The sequence below is a fragment of the Phyllostomus hastatus genome, unplaced genomic scaffold (genome assembly GCF_019186645.2).
Source record: "Phyllostomus hastatus isolate PE091 unplaced genomic scaffold, TTU_PhHast_1.1 phas_contig_86, whole genome shotgun sequence".
NCBI classification, from domain to species: Eukaryota; Metazoa; Chordata; class Mammalia; order Chiroptera; family Phyllostomidae; genus Phyllostomus; species Phyllostomus hastatus.
Window position 1 is genome coordinate 75,964,218 of NW_025333977.1, and position 12,553 is coordinate 75,976,770.

Consider the following 12,553-nt stretch of genomic DNA (forward strand, 5'->3'; position numbering starts at 1 on the left):
TACAATTAATATATGTAAACTTGTTTTGAGGATGATTTGTACCATCTATGAGAATATCTTGCTTCCTTCTAAAACCTGCTCTATAAGTTAACATGTATTTGTTATGTGTTTGTGGTTTTATAGAAATTTTGCCTTTTCATGGTTGGATATGTGAACATTGTAACCATAAGCAGCATGGATTTTATAGGCTTAAGTTATATACTTTTTCAATTATTGGCATATATTAAAATTCTAAACCATTCTTGCCCACCTGTTCACACTTTCTTCAGCTCTGTTGTATTCCCTTTTAGAACATGGACTTACTACAGTATTCTCAGTGGAAATATGTTTAGTTTAGAGATAAAGTACTGTATTTTGCCATGTATAATGTACACTTTTTTGCCCAAATTTTTGAGGAAAAAATAAGGATGCACATTATACATAGGTAGTAACTAATTCCAAATCTATATAAATGTTTTAAATTCTTTTATTTATGCTTATGTGTTAAAAGTGTAACTCCAGAAAGCAATGACGATATCTGCATGCAAAATAATACCCTGGAATACAATAATCTGTTTTGCTTCTAAATAAAATAAAGAGTTGAATTTAAAAATTAAAATGAGAGATTTTTTTCCTAAAAATTTTGGCCAAAACGTGGGTGCACATTATACACAGGAACACATTGTACATGGCAAAATGCAGTAATTACTTTGTTCTTCTATGTGTTTACCTGATAAATATTTATTAGAACTACTATGTGCAATGTATGAGACACTCACTATCAGGGTCGTGATGTGATGAGAGAAGGCAAAAATCTACGTAGGCAGAGAAAGGTGAGAGAAACAAATGTCATTAAGAGTTCTGAGGAAGATCTTAAATCCCAGGTAGGAGTATCAAGGAAGACTAGGCACGGGAGGAAATGTGAAAGTCTGGGAAGATGAACAAAAGCCTCTGCCACTGGCATGGGTTATACTCGTATGTAAAGGTAAAATGGGAAACTAGTGGAAAGCCAGGTATAAGAGGGCCTTGAATGTCTGGGTGAGTTTACATTTCTCCCCGCTAAAGGCAGGTAAACTACTGAAAATTTTCAAGCAGACTATATACAGTATTTTTCGGACTATAAGGTACACTCCCCACCCCCCAAATTTGGGAGGAATAATAGTTGTTAATGCTGCTGTTGAGTTCTGTTTACATTTACTTTAGTGAAATATTACGTTATTTATGTTATTAAATATTTTACTACATTTTTTGCTTCAAAAGTTTTTTCCCTATTTTTCTCTTCTAAAATCTAGGTGCGTCTTATGGTCTGAAAAATGCAGTACATGGGATGGGTTGTAAGGGAAAAGAGGCAGATAGTGGAAAGATTGATTTGAGGGCTTTAGCTCTTCTGCATAAGAAGAAATTTGTCCTTCTAATAGGGTTTGAGAGCTGTAAATGGTACCACTATGAGAGAGATTATGAAGGTTATACCCTGTATCAAGATATTTGGATTGATAACATGTAAAGCACAAAATCAAGTCAGTCTTTTCCCAACTCTTGGTGCAAAAATTAGTGCTCAATTTTAATGATGCCTTCATTGAAGATGTTCTCAAACACTTGATGCCTACTACTGTTTAACCTGTGTGTGTGTGTTTGTGTCTATAGGTATTCAATGATTATAAATCTAGCTTTCACTTTTTCTCAAAGAATACAGATCCTTTCCTGTTATCTCAATCAAATTGCTAATCTACAGAACATGGCAATAGACTGAACTTGGGTTGGGGATGTGGGAGGGCATCATAAGAGAGGAGAGTGATGAAAAGGAGGTTAAAGATAGGATTTATAAAGTGTAGGTATTTAGATAGAGAGATAGTAATAGAAACTGATTTGTGGGAGGGGGAGATGAAGTTTGGGATGGATTGGGTTTGAAATGCAGAGAAGATATCCATGTGATTATACATAGGATGTAATAATAAGTGTGAGATGAGTTTCAGAGACATTCAGGCTGAAGATACTAGTAGGTATAACTTGATGTAGAGCTGAAACCTTGAAATTGGTAAAAGTAGAAAATGTGGCTTAGACAGAATTTTTGAAAACACCTACCTGTTTTTTGACAGTCAGATCTATGGTGAGAAAATCCATCAATTATAGGACTGAGGAAGAAGGGGAAGCGTTTTCAATAAAAATGTTGAAAAATATAGATACATCTAAATGCCTGAAAAAGGTGTTTAGGTTATATGATCTGGTGGTTATTTGGTGAAAACAGTTTTTGTTCAGTGGTCAAAGCAGAAAGCCATGTTGTGTAATGTTTCCAATATTCTCCCTTTCATTGCCAAGTATTTTTTTAAGTATATTTTATTGCTTATGCTATTACAGTTGTCCCATTTTTTTTCTCCCCATTATTCCTGTCCACCCTGCATTTCCCTTCCCACCAGCATACCCCTCCCCATCCCCCAGATCATGTCCATGAGTTGTACATAAAAGAACGTTGGCTTCCCCATTTCCTATACTATTCTTAACCACTCCCTGTCTATTTTGTATCTACCATTTATGCTTCTTATTCCCTTTACCCTTACCCCCATTCTCTTCTCTTCCCCTCCCTGCTGATAACCCTCCATGGGATCTCCATTTCTGTGATTCTGTTCCCATCCTAGTTGTTTGCTTTGTTTTTGTTTTTGTTTTTTAGATTCAGTTGTTGATAGTTATGAGTTTCTTGCCATTTTACTGTTAATAGTTTTGATCTTTTTCTTAGATAAATCCCTTTAACATTTCATATAATAAGGGCTTGGTAATGATGAACTCCTTTAACTTGACCTTATCTGGGAAGAACTTTATCTACCCTTCCAATCTAAATGATAGCTTTGCTGGATAGAGTAATCTTGGATGTAGGTGCTTGCATTTCATGACTTGGAATACTTCTTTCCAGCCCCTTCTTGCCTGTAAGGTTTCTTTTGAGAAATCAGATGATAGTCTTATGGGAACTCCTTTGTAGGTAACTGTCTTTTTTTATCTTGCTGCTTTTAAGATTCTCTCATCTTTAATCTTGGGTAATGTAATGATAATGTGCCTTGGTGTGTGCTTCCTTGAGTCCAACTTTTTGGGGACACTCTGGGCTTCCTGAACTTCCTGGTAGTCTATTTCCTTTTCCAGATTGGGGAAGTTCTACTTCATTATGTTTTCAAATAAGTTTTCAATTTCTTGCTCTTCCTCTTCTCCTCCTGGTACCCCTATGACTCGGATGTTGGAATGTTTAAAGGTGTCCCAGAGGTTCCTCAGCCTCTTGTCATTTTTTTTTTTAATTCTTGTTTCTTCATTCTGTTCTGGTTGAATGTTTATTTCTTTCTCCTAGTCCAAATCGTTGATTTGAATCCAGATTTCCTTCCCTTCACTGTTGGTTCCTTGTATTTTTTTCCTTTATTTCACTTTGTATGGCCATCATTTCTTCCTTTATTTTGCAACCATACTCAACCATTTCTGTGAGCATCCTGATTGCCAGTGTTTTGAACTCTACATCTGATAGGTTGGCTCTCTCCTTGTCACTTAGTTCTTTTTCTGAAGTTTTGATCTGTTCTTTCATTTGGGCCATATTTGTTTGAGCTCAGCTGTTATGTTGTAAGGGGAAGAGCCTTAGATATTCACCAGGGCAGGGCAACCCATCTAGCTGTGTTGTGGTGCTGTATGTGGGGGAGGGGCCAGAGAGGGAACAATGCTGCTTGTTCGACTCTCCCCCAGCTTTCAAACACTTCCCTCACTATCCACAAGGAAATTGGGCCCTTCCTTTGCTGATTCCCAGGTGAGTGGGTCTGTGTACATTCCAGGACCCTGTGAGTGTCTCCAGGAACTCTCCTGTGAGACTGGGAGTTTCTCCCACTGCTGCAACCCCCACAGGTTTTTACAGCCAAAGGTTTTGAGGCTTTCCTTTTCCACACTGGAACCCTGGGTTGCGTGGTCTGTCTCATTTCCCAGTTGTTCCTCCCAGTTTATCTCCATGCAAATGTCAGGCTGCCTGGTCCCCCAGCCACTGCCGTGCCAGTGTTATCTCTGCACAGGCCGTCATTGCCAAGCTTTCGATTCTCTCTTTAGCTGAAACTATATGTTGAGCCACTGTCTTCATGGAGTAATCTTTAATGACTTATAAACCCATGCCTTGGGAGCCTAAAATTCATCTTCTTTAATTGTAACTTTAATATTCTTTTCATTAAATATGTTACTGTAGACAGTTTCAAATCAAAACTTATCCAGGTGCTAATGTCCTATCCTGAAATGCACTGAAGTATATTGCAACTTTCTTTAAAATACTATTAGCAAATGTAGTTTCTAAATGCCTCACCTGTGGTATTTATATATATTATAGTTGGCATAACATACGGATGATTAATTATTTCTCTGACATTGCCAGCTCTCCTTTTATACTCAGTGCAGTCAAACTTTAAATAAGGCTTACTGTCTTAATAAAGATCCTTTTAGAAAGCTCTTCAGAGTAGTCAGGCCCCCTTCACATGCAAGTTCTAGGAGAGAATCAGATACAGTCAGGTATGGAGTCACTTTGTTTTCATGTGCAGAGAATAGTTGTAAGACTCACCCTAAGTAGTAATAACCATTATAATGATAAAACTTCAGTTGTTATTTTGACATTTTATGTGCCAAATGCATGTGTGTTTGCATTTTTTTCTAATCTTCATAATGACCCTGAGATATAGGTATTATTGTTCCCATTTTATACATGGAAGAACTGAGGCTCAGAATATGACAAATTAAACTTCTTGGCTAATTAAAAACAGAGTAGTTTCAAATTAGGTATTTCTGAATTTCAAAGACCATGTTCTCCACATGGCCCATGCAGTTTTATGCTGTATTTGAAATTTGAGCTTTAATACCCTTGATGGCAACAGTTCACTCCAGTTTGGAAGTTCAACAACTCCTTACTTTCTTATTCTTTTCTTTCAACCAGGGAAGCCACTTTCATTTGCTTAAATATATTGCCATTTGTCATTGATGATTGTCAGGCACTTTTCTGTATATTCAATACTGTTATATATATACTTAAACTTCATATCAACTCTATGAAAGGCACACATTTCCCCCTAACATTTTATTAAACACATCCTTCATCCATCATCATTTTAATTTTTTATGCATTTGAAAGTAAATTATAGACATTATTACACTTGCTCTAAATAGTTTAGCATGTGTATTATTGACTAGAGTTCAATATTTATGTATTAGGTTTTTCTTTTGATATAAAACTTACATCAAGTATAATATACAATATTAAATGTATATTCTCTGAGTTCTGAAAGATGCATACACCCATGTAACCCAAATACCTATCCAGATAATAAAACATTACTATTGGTAGGTATCTCTTTTTATTCCCCTTTGTAGTGAGGAAACTGAAGCACACAGAGGTTAAATAACTGCCTAAGGTCCCACTGTTAGTCGGAGACAGAGCTGGAGATGGACTTCTGAGATTTTGGCCGCAGGTCTTGTGCTTCTAACCCCACACCACCACACTGCCTGTGGCTTGTCCTCACATGTGCAGGTAACCCTTTACGTTCACAGCACAGATCCAGTGTTTATTTTTAACACATGTGCAGATGCCGAAGTAATAAGCTTTGGATTAGTGAGAGTAGAAATGCTGTTCTAGAAATGCATTGGTTCTTTGCAAGAGAATTATGGCAAGAGAAACTAAGAGGGAAGGAAGTTCCATTAATTGTAATAACAGAGTGAATCTTTGTATAATAACTCTGTCTTAACTGGCACCCTTGATGACTGTTTCCACACATGAAGTGGTAACTTCCTAATGACATCACTGAGGCTCAGTGCTACTGAGCAGTCCTGAAGTGGTACTTGAGCAATGAAGGGTAGGTGATGTTCAGTATAATTTTTTATTAAGCATGTTTTGGTCTAGTAACAAAAAATTGTTCATCTATATGTGGTATATACGAGGTTATAGCACCTTCATACCCCAGTCTCCAAAATAATAGAATCAACCAATTTGGAATTTATAGTTATGAAATTTATAAAGTTTTTAACAGAGAAACTGAATTGAATTTTTGGTGTAAAATACGAAGAAGGATTAGAATAGATTGTTTTAAATATGATTTCTGGTTTGCGATACTCCGGTGAACCTTTCCTATGAAAAGAAATTGTGTCTCTTTCCTAAATTGTGTCTATACTACAACCCAAAAGTTTACCAGTACTCTCTGTTCACTACTCAAATAATGAAAAATTAGATATCATATGTATGTATTTTTATAAAACCTTCAATTTCACTCACAAAACAATCAAAAAATATATTAAAACATTTAGTAAGCAAATCCTAGCCAATCACTAGAGGGCAGAGCAGTATCATACTTTAGGCCTTATTTGAAAATTACTGGTTTAAAAATTGCTGAACATGGAAAATATATTGCTGCACACTTGAAGAGAAATTTCTATGTATTATTATTGTCTTGTGTGAAATCCAATAACATGCTTATACTTATGTCAAAGGAGCTTTTCTGACAATTACAATAATTACTTCCTTAAAGGGCATGCTTGTTTAGAGGAAGATAGGGATTCTTAAAGAGAAAATACGGATGCTTACAAAGGCTCGAACAATAAACCATCTGTACTCTCTCTACCATTCTGAGATTAAGCTGCAGTATGGACTTTTAGGTGAGCCATTATGAAAGAACAAGTTTGAGACAAGTTTATTAGTGTTTAGATCTAAGAAATTTATTGAAATGTGAAGCATCTTTTGATGTTTCTGCTGAAATTTGTTGAATCATTAAGACTTTCAAATTACAATGTTGTAAATGCAATGAGCTAATTCTGGCTCCTTTTTTAAATGTTAAAATGTTGTCAAATGGATGTTCACTTAATTTCATTTCTGTTTAAAATTTTCTGTCATTCTGAGATACTTTTATTCTGATTTATTTTTATGGTGGACTTTTAAAATAAATGAAGACCTGAGGTAAAATAGCCTCATGAATAACCTGAGTATTTCAGTGTCCCAAAAGATAGGAAATTTTATCTTGACTGTGTAGTTAGAATTCCATTTTATAAAAATAGTTTGTATGTGATTCATTTCTAGTAATGACAGGATAGGATATCAGAAAAAGCCCTGGGTTTGGACTCAGAAGATTTAGGGCCCCAATTAGTATGTGCTTACTGATGACCTTGGGCAAGTCATGTTACCCCTCTGAAGTAACCATCCAAATTAGAGAGTTGTTTACAGAGGGGTTGTTTTGAGGATTATGTTTATGCCTCTGTATATGTATGACCAAAGATTCTCATCTGTAAAGATTCTCACCCTGTAAAGATGACTTTTAATAAAGATACAAGCTCAGAAAACCTTTAGAAATACCTTTGAAATGGTTGATGATATCATAAATTTAGTAACATGAGGGCTCCAATTCAATGAGTAAATATACTAAAAATGTGGTTTCCAAACCCAAACCCCAGTTCAGATTGCTGACTTCCTCCTCGTCTCTGAGTGTCTGGCTGCTTAATCTCTCTGTAACCCCTGACTCTTTTGCTCCTCTTATTCTTTATTCTATCCTCTGTTTACTTCCACATTCCCTCTCTCTGTGTTTCTCCTGACTGTCTTTGGTCTCTCTCTGTGTTTTTCTTGTCCCAGGTACCCTCAGGAAGACCCCACGCCTCTAGCGGTACCTGGTATCATCTCCAGCATGTATATAGATGTGAAGGATTCACTGGGATATTGAGAAATACCAGAGGCGAACTGTTCCACTGTAGTAAGTCAATAAGCATTTATTAAGTGACTACTGTTTACAAAGCACAGTTGGTGGTGCTTTGGGGAAAAGGGAAGTTAGTTCACAGTTCAGAAGAAATAAAAATTTGTAAATATTTCTCAGTGGGTCTTGCAGGGTGACCACACATAACAAAACAACAAAATAAAAAGGTGGCAAATAACTATATATAAAATGAGTTATGTTGCATGTGTGCTTAAGAGTCCCAGAGTTCATGGAGTAGAAAAAACCAGATGGTATTAATCAGGTTTTCTGTGTGAGTTCAAAATTAAGTTTTGAAGTATGATTGGGAGAGAGATGAGGAAAAAGAGGGAGGGAGTGTGAAATTTCTATGGGGCTCCAAAGCCTGTTCGCTTGTCTGAGTGAATCCCTGATGAGGGAGGGTAGTGAAATGAGAGCACTGAATTCCAGCCTGCCAATGGCTAATGTTCTTAGCTTCCCTTTAATTATGAAAAGTATGACCAAGTAGAGACTTTCCAGAAACATAATGAGTATCTGTTGCTAGTTTTATAATTTATAGATTTTAAAGGTAAATTATGATTGTGAAGTAATAAAGAGGTATACTATGGAATAAAATTAATGCAAACTATAATATGATTTACAGATACATCTTATATGCTAAGATAGTTAAAATAGTAAACTGTAGCATCACAAGTTAGTTTTGTTTTTGCAGGAAATTTATTTTTGCTGTTATATTTTACATGGTCCTACCTACAGTTGTACCATGGGTTTCAGAGTTGGATACTTTTTAAATCCCACCTCTTCTAGGTTGTGTAAGGTTGGACAATCTACATAACAACACAGTCTCACTTTCCTTATATGTAAACTGAAGATGAAAATGTTCATCTTGGAGTTGTATGAATTAAAGAGATAATTTTATAAACTCCTAAATGAATGCTAGGTCCTTGTTACTTGCAGATTCTTAAAAAGTACCTTTTAAAATAGTTTGTTAAAGACAGTGTTACTTCTGAGAGCTTTGTAAAAAGAGGAGTAATCCTCATTGTATTTGGAAAATGCTATGTGTACACAGGACATATTTATAACATGTGAATAAGATACAAAGAATAGCATTAACATGAATACCTGAATACTTACCACTAACTTACGAAATAGAACTGTGCCTGGCCCCGTTTTCATCACCTCTCCTTAGCCACATCCCCCAACTCCAAAGGTTGAATTGATTACTTCTTTGTTTTTCCTTATATTTTTTACACATTTCTGTATCACCTACATTAAGATTTGCTTGTTTTTGAATTTTATGTAAATAATAAATGATATATGTGTTCTCTGTAACACCTATTTTTCCTGTTCAACATCATGATTTTAAAAAATATTTCAAATTTATTTTTAATCATAGATGACATACAATATTATATTACTTTTGAGTGTATCACATAATATTTCAGTACTTAATATGCCTTATGAAGTGATCACCACAATAAGTCTAGTAACCATCTGTTACTATAAAGTTTTTAGAATACTGTTAACTGTATTCACTATGGTATATGTTATATCCCCCTGACTTATAACTGGAAGCTTGTGCTTCTTAGTTCCCTTACCCTCCTCCCCTCTGGCAACCATCAGTTTTCTGTATCTAGGAGTTTATTTCTGTTTCTTTTTGTTGTTCATTTGTTTTGGTTTTAGATTCCACATATAAATGAAATCATATGGTATTTGTCTTTTTCTTCCTACTTATTTCACTTAGCATAATGCTCTCTGGGTACATCTGTGTTGTTTCAGATGGCAAGGTTTCATGCATTTGTACGGCTGAGTAATAATCTGTTTTATTGTAATATATCACATCTTTTTATCCATTCTGAGGTTGCCACTGAGGTAGATACTGAGGTTGTTTCCACATATTGGCTATTGTAAACAATGCTACAATGAACATAGGGATGCATATGTTTTTTTGAGTTAGTATTTTCATTTTCTTTAGATAAGTAGCCAGATGTAGAATTGCTGGGTTGTACATTAGTTCTCTTTTCAATTTTTTGAGGAATCTCTGTACTGTTTTCCATAGTGGCTGCACTAATTTACAGTTCACCAATAGTGTAAAAGGGATTCCCTTTTCTTCACACTTCAACTCTTGTAATTTGTTACCTTTTGATAATAGGCATTCTGACAGATGTGAGGTGATATCTCTTTTTGGTTTTGATTTGCATTTCCTTGATGATTTGGTGATGTTTAGCATATTTTCATGTGTCTGTGGGCCATCTGTATGTCTTTTTTGGAGAAATAATCTATTCAGGTCCTCTGTTCATTTTTAAATCATATTGTTTTTCTTTTTGATATTGAGTTATAGGAGTTCTTTATATATTTTGGACACTAACCTGTTATTGTATATATCATTTGCAAATATCTTCTCCTATTCAGTAGGTTGCTGTTTTGACTTGTCAGTGATTTTCTTCACTTTGCAAAAGCTTTTTAATTTGATGGAGTCCCTTTTGTTTATTCTTGCTTTTATTGCCTTTGCTGAGGACATATATTTTTAAAAATATTGCTAAGAGTAATGTTAAAGAGTTTTAGTGCCTATGTTTTATCCTAGGACTTCCATGGTTGCAAGTCTTACATTTAATTCTTTAATTTATTCTGACTTTATTTTTGCAAATGATTTGAGAAAGTGGTATATAGTTGTCCCTCGCTATATTGCGGTTCACTTATTGCGACCTCACTGTTTTGCAAGTTTTTAAAAATATATATATCTAATTCTGTATCGCAGGGTTTTCACTGTATCGTGGGATTTTGCAGTTTATAGGTATTTACATAATATTTATGATTTTAATTATTTTTGCCTAAAAAATTTAAAACAATAGAAAATATAAAAATGTTAATCCAAAATATTGAATCAAAATAAAATACAGTATTCATTTCATCAGTGGATGAATACTGTACCGTATACAATGGAAATGCAGTACACCACTACCGCTTGCAAGTTTGCCATCGTGAGATTGTATATGGCACACTATTGGCTGATGGAATGGAAGGCAACCAACCACAGCACTGTGTTCTGTATCCTGGGTGCTGAGTGGCTCAGTGACTGTAGCATCGGTCTGTTTGCTCTTCCCCACTGTGCCCATTTGTTCACTTTACATCAGCGCCTGATCACTGCGAGTAGTAGTGTTACTCTGTGGAATTGTGTTTTTGTGAAATTTTCGTAAAAGTTTGAATTTATTTCAAGCCCTACGATGCCACCCAAACATTCTGTGCCTTCTAAGGCTTCTGGCAGTGAACCCAAGTGCCAGAGGAATATGCTTACCATCAAAGAAAAGGTGGAACTTCTTGACATGTTAAAAGAAGGCAAAAGCTACACAGCTGGAGGTTGCTATTATGGGATCAATGAATCTACTGTTCGCTACATAAAGAAAGACGAGAAGACTATGGCAACAATGACTTTTAGCAAGACTGCAAAGAGGGTGGTCACTTCCCACAATAAGCCATTGTGAGGATGGTGGCTACATTGACCCTGTGCATAAATGACTGCAGGAAGAATATCTCACTGGATACCAACACCATCCGATGCAGGCCAAAAAACTTTATGATAATTTTGCGAAAAGCATGGACGTTCACGATGGTGGTAAGGATGAAGACGAGGACGACGATGCAGAAGCAGGACCATCGAGTGCTTCTCCCACCAGACCAACCCCATTCAGTGCCAGCAAGGGCTGGTTTGACAAATTTTGGAGATGCTTTGGACTCAAGATCGTTTCTCTGCATGGAGAAACTGCCTCTGCAGATAGAAAGCAGTGCCAGCAACTCACCATAACTATGTTCCTTACTCAGATGAAGAGATCAGTTAGGCCTACACCTTTATCGGAAATAGAAGTTATGGCCTAAGGTGAAGATGAAGCACCTGATGCAGTGGTGCCTTCAGAAGAGCTGTAATGCTCTTCTTGGCTGTGTAGTGCATTCATCTCATCGTCATCACCTTCATTGCCATCAGTACTGCACAGCTACATAATTATGATCCTAATCATTCAAGTTGTAGTATACTTCACTGGTGAGTACTCATATAAAATTTATGTTGTTAAAATTATGTAGGTTTTTAAGTGTGTTGAAAGTGTTTAAGAGCACATGAAGTGTTTGTAAGAGTGTGAGAAAGGTTAATAAGAGAGTGGGAAAGGTTTCTAGGAGTGTGGGAAGGGTTTATAAAGTCTTAAAATAAATATAAATAATAAAATAATATAACGCCACTACTTCGGATTTTCACCTATCTCGGGGGTCCCTGGAATATAACTCCCGTGATAGGTGAGGGATCACTGTACTTCAATTTTGTTTTTGCACATATCTGTTCAGTTTTCCCAACACTACTTATTGAAAAGGAGACTTGCTTTTCCCATTGTATATTTTGACTCCTTTGTCATAGATTAATTGACCATGTAGGAATGAGTTTATTTTTAGGCTTTCTATTCTGTTCTATTGATATATGTGTCTTTTTTTGTGCCAGTACCATACAGTTTTAATTACTATAGCTATGGGGTGTTGTTTGAAGTAGGAACCATAGTACCTCCAACTTTGTTCTTCTTTTTCAAGATTGCTTTGGCTATTCAGGGTCTTTGTGGTTCCATATAAATATTAGGGTTATTATTTCTAGTTCTGTGAGAAATGCCATTGATACTTTAATAGGGTTTGCACTGAATCTGGAGATTGCTTTGAGCAGTATGGACATTTTCATATTCTATTCTTTAAATCCATGAATATGGTATACCTTTTCATTTATTTATGTCTTGTTCTGTTTTTTTCATCATTGTCTTATAGTTTTCATGGTAGTCTTTTACCTCCTTGGTTAAATTTATTTCTAGGTATTTATTTTTATTTTTGTGATACAATTGAAAATAGGA

The 12,553-nt window shown here is 35.6% G+C and overlaps 1 protein-coding gene across 18 annotated transcripts in view; it reads left to right on the forward strand.

Moving 5' to 3' along the window:
* The window catches only part of BBX (BBX high mobility group box domain containing), a 267,802-nt gene that overhangs the window by 114,905 nt on the left and 140,344 nt on the right, over positions 1-12,553 (forward strand). For 2 of the 18 annotated variants that reach the window (XM_045850885.1, XM_045850881.1), the window contains one exon: positions 7,583-7,700. The exons of the other annotated variants lie outside the window; for them this stretch is intronic. The gene's annotated coding sequence lies outside the window, so the exon portion shown is untranslated. The remainder of the gene's footprint in view (positions 1-7,582; positions 7,701-12,553) is intronic. 18 annotated transcript variants of the gene reach the window in all.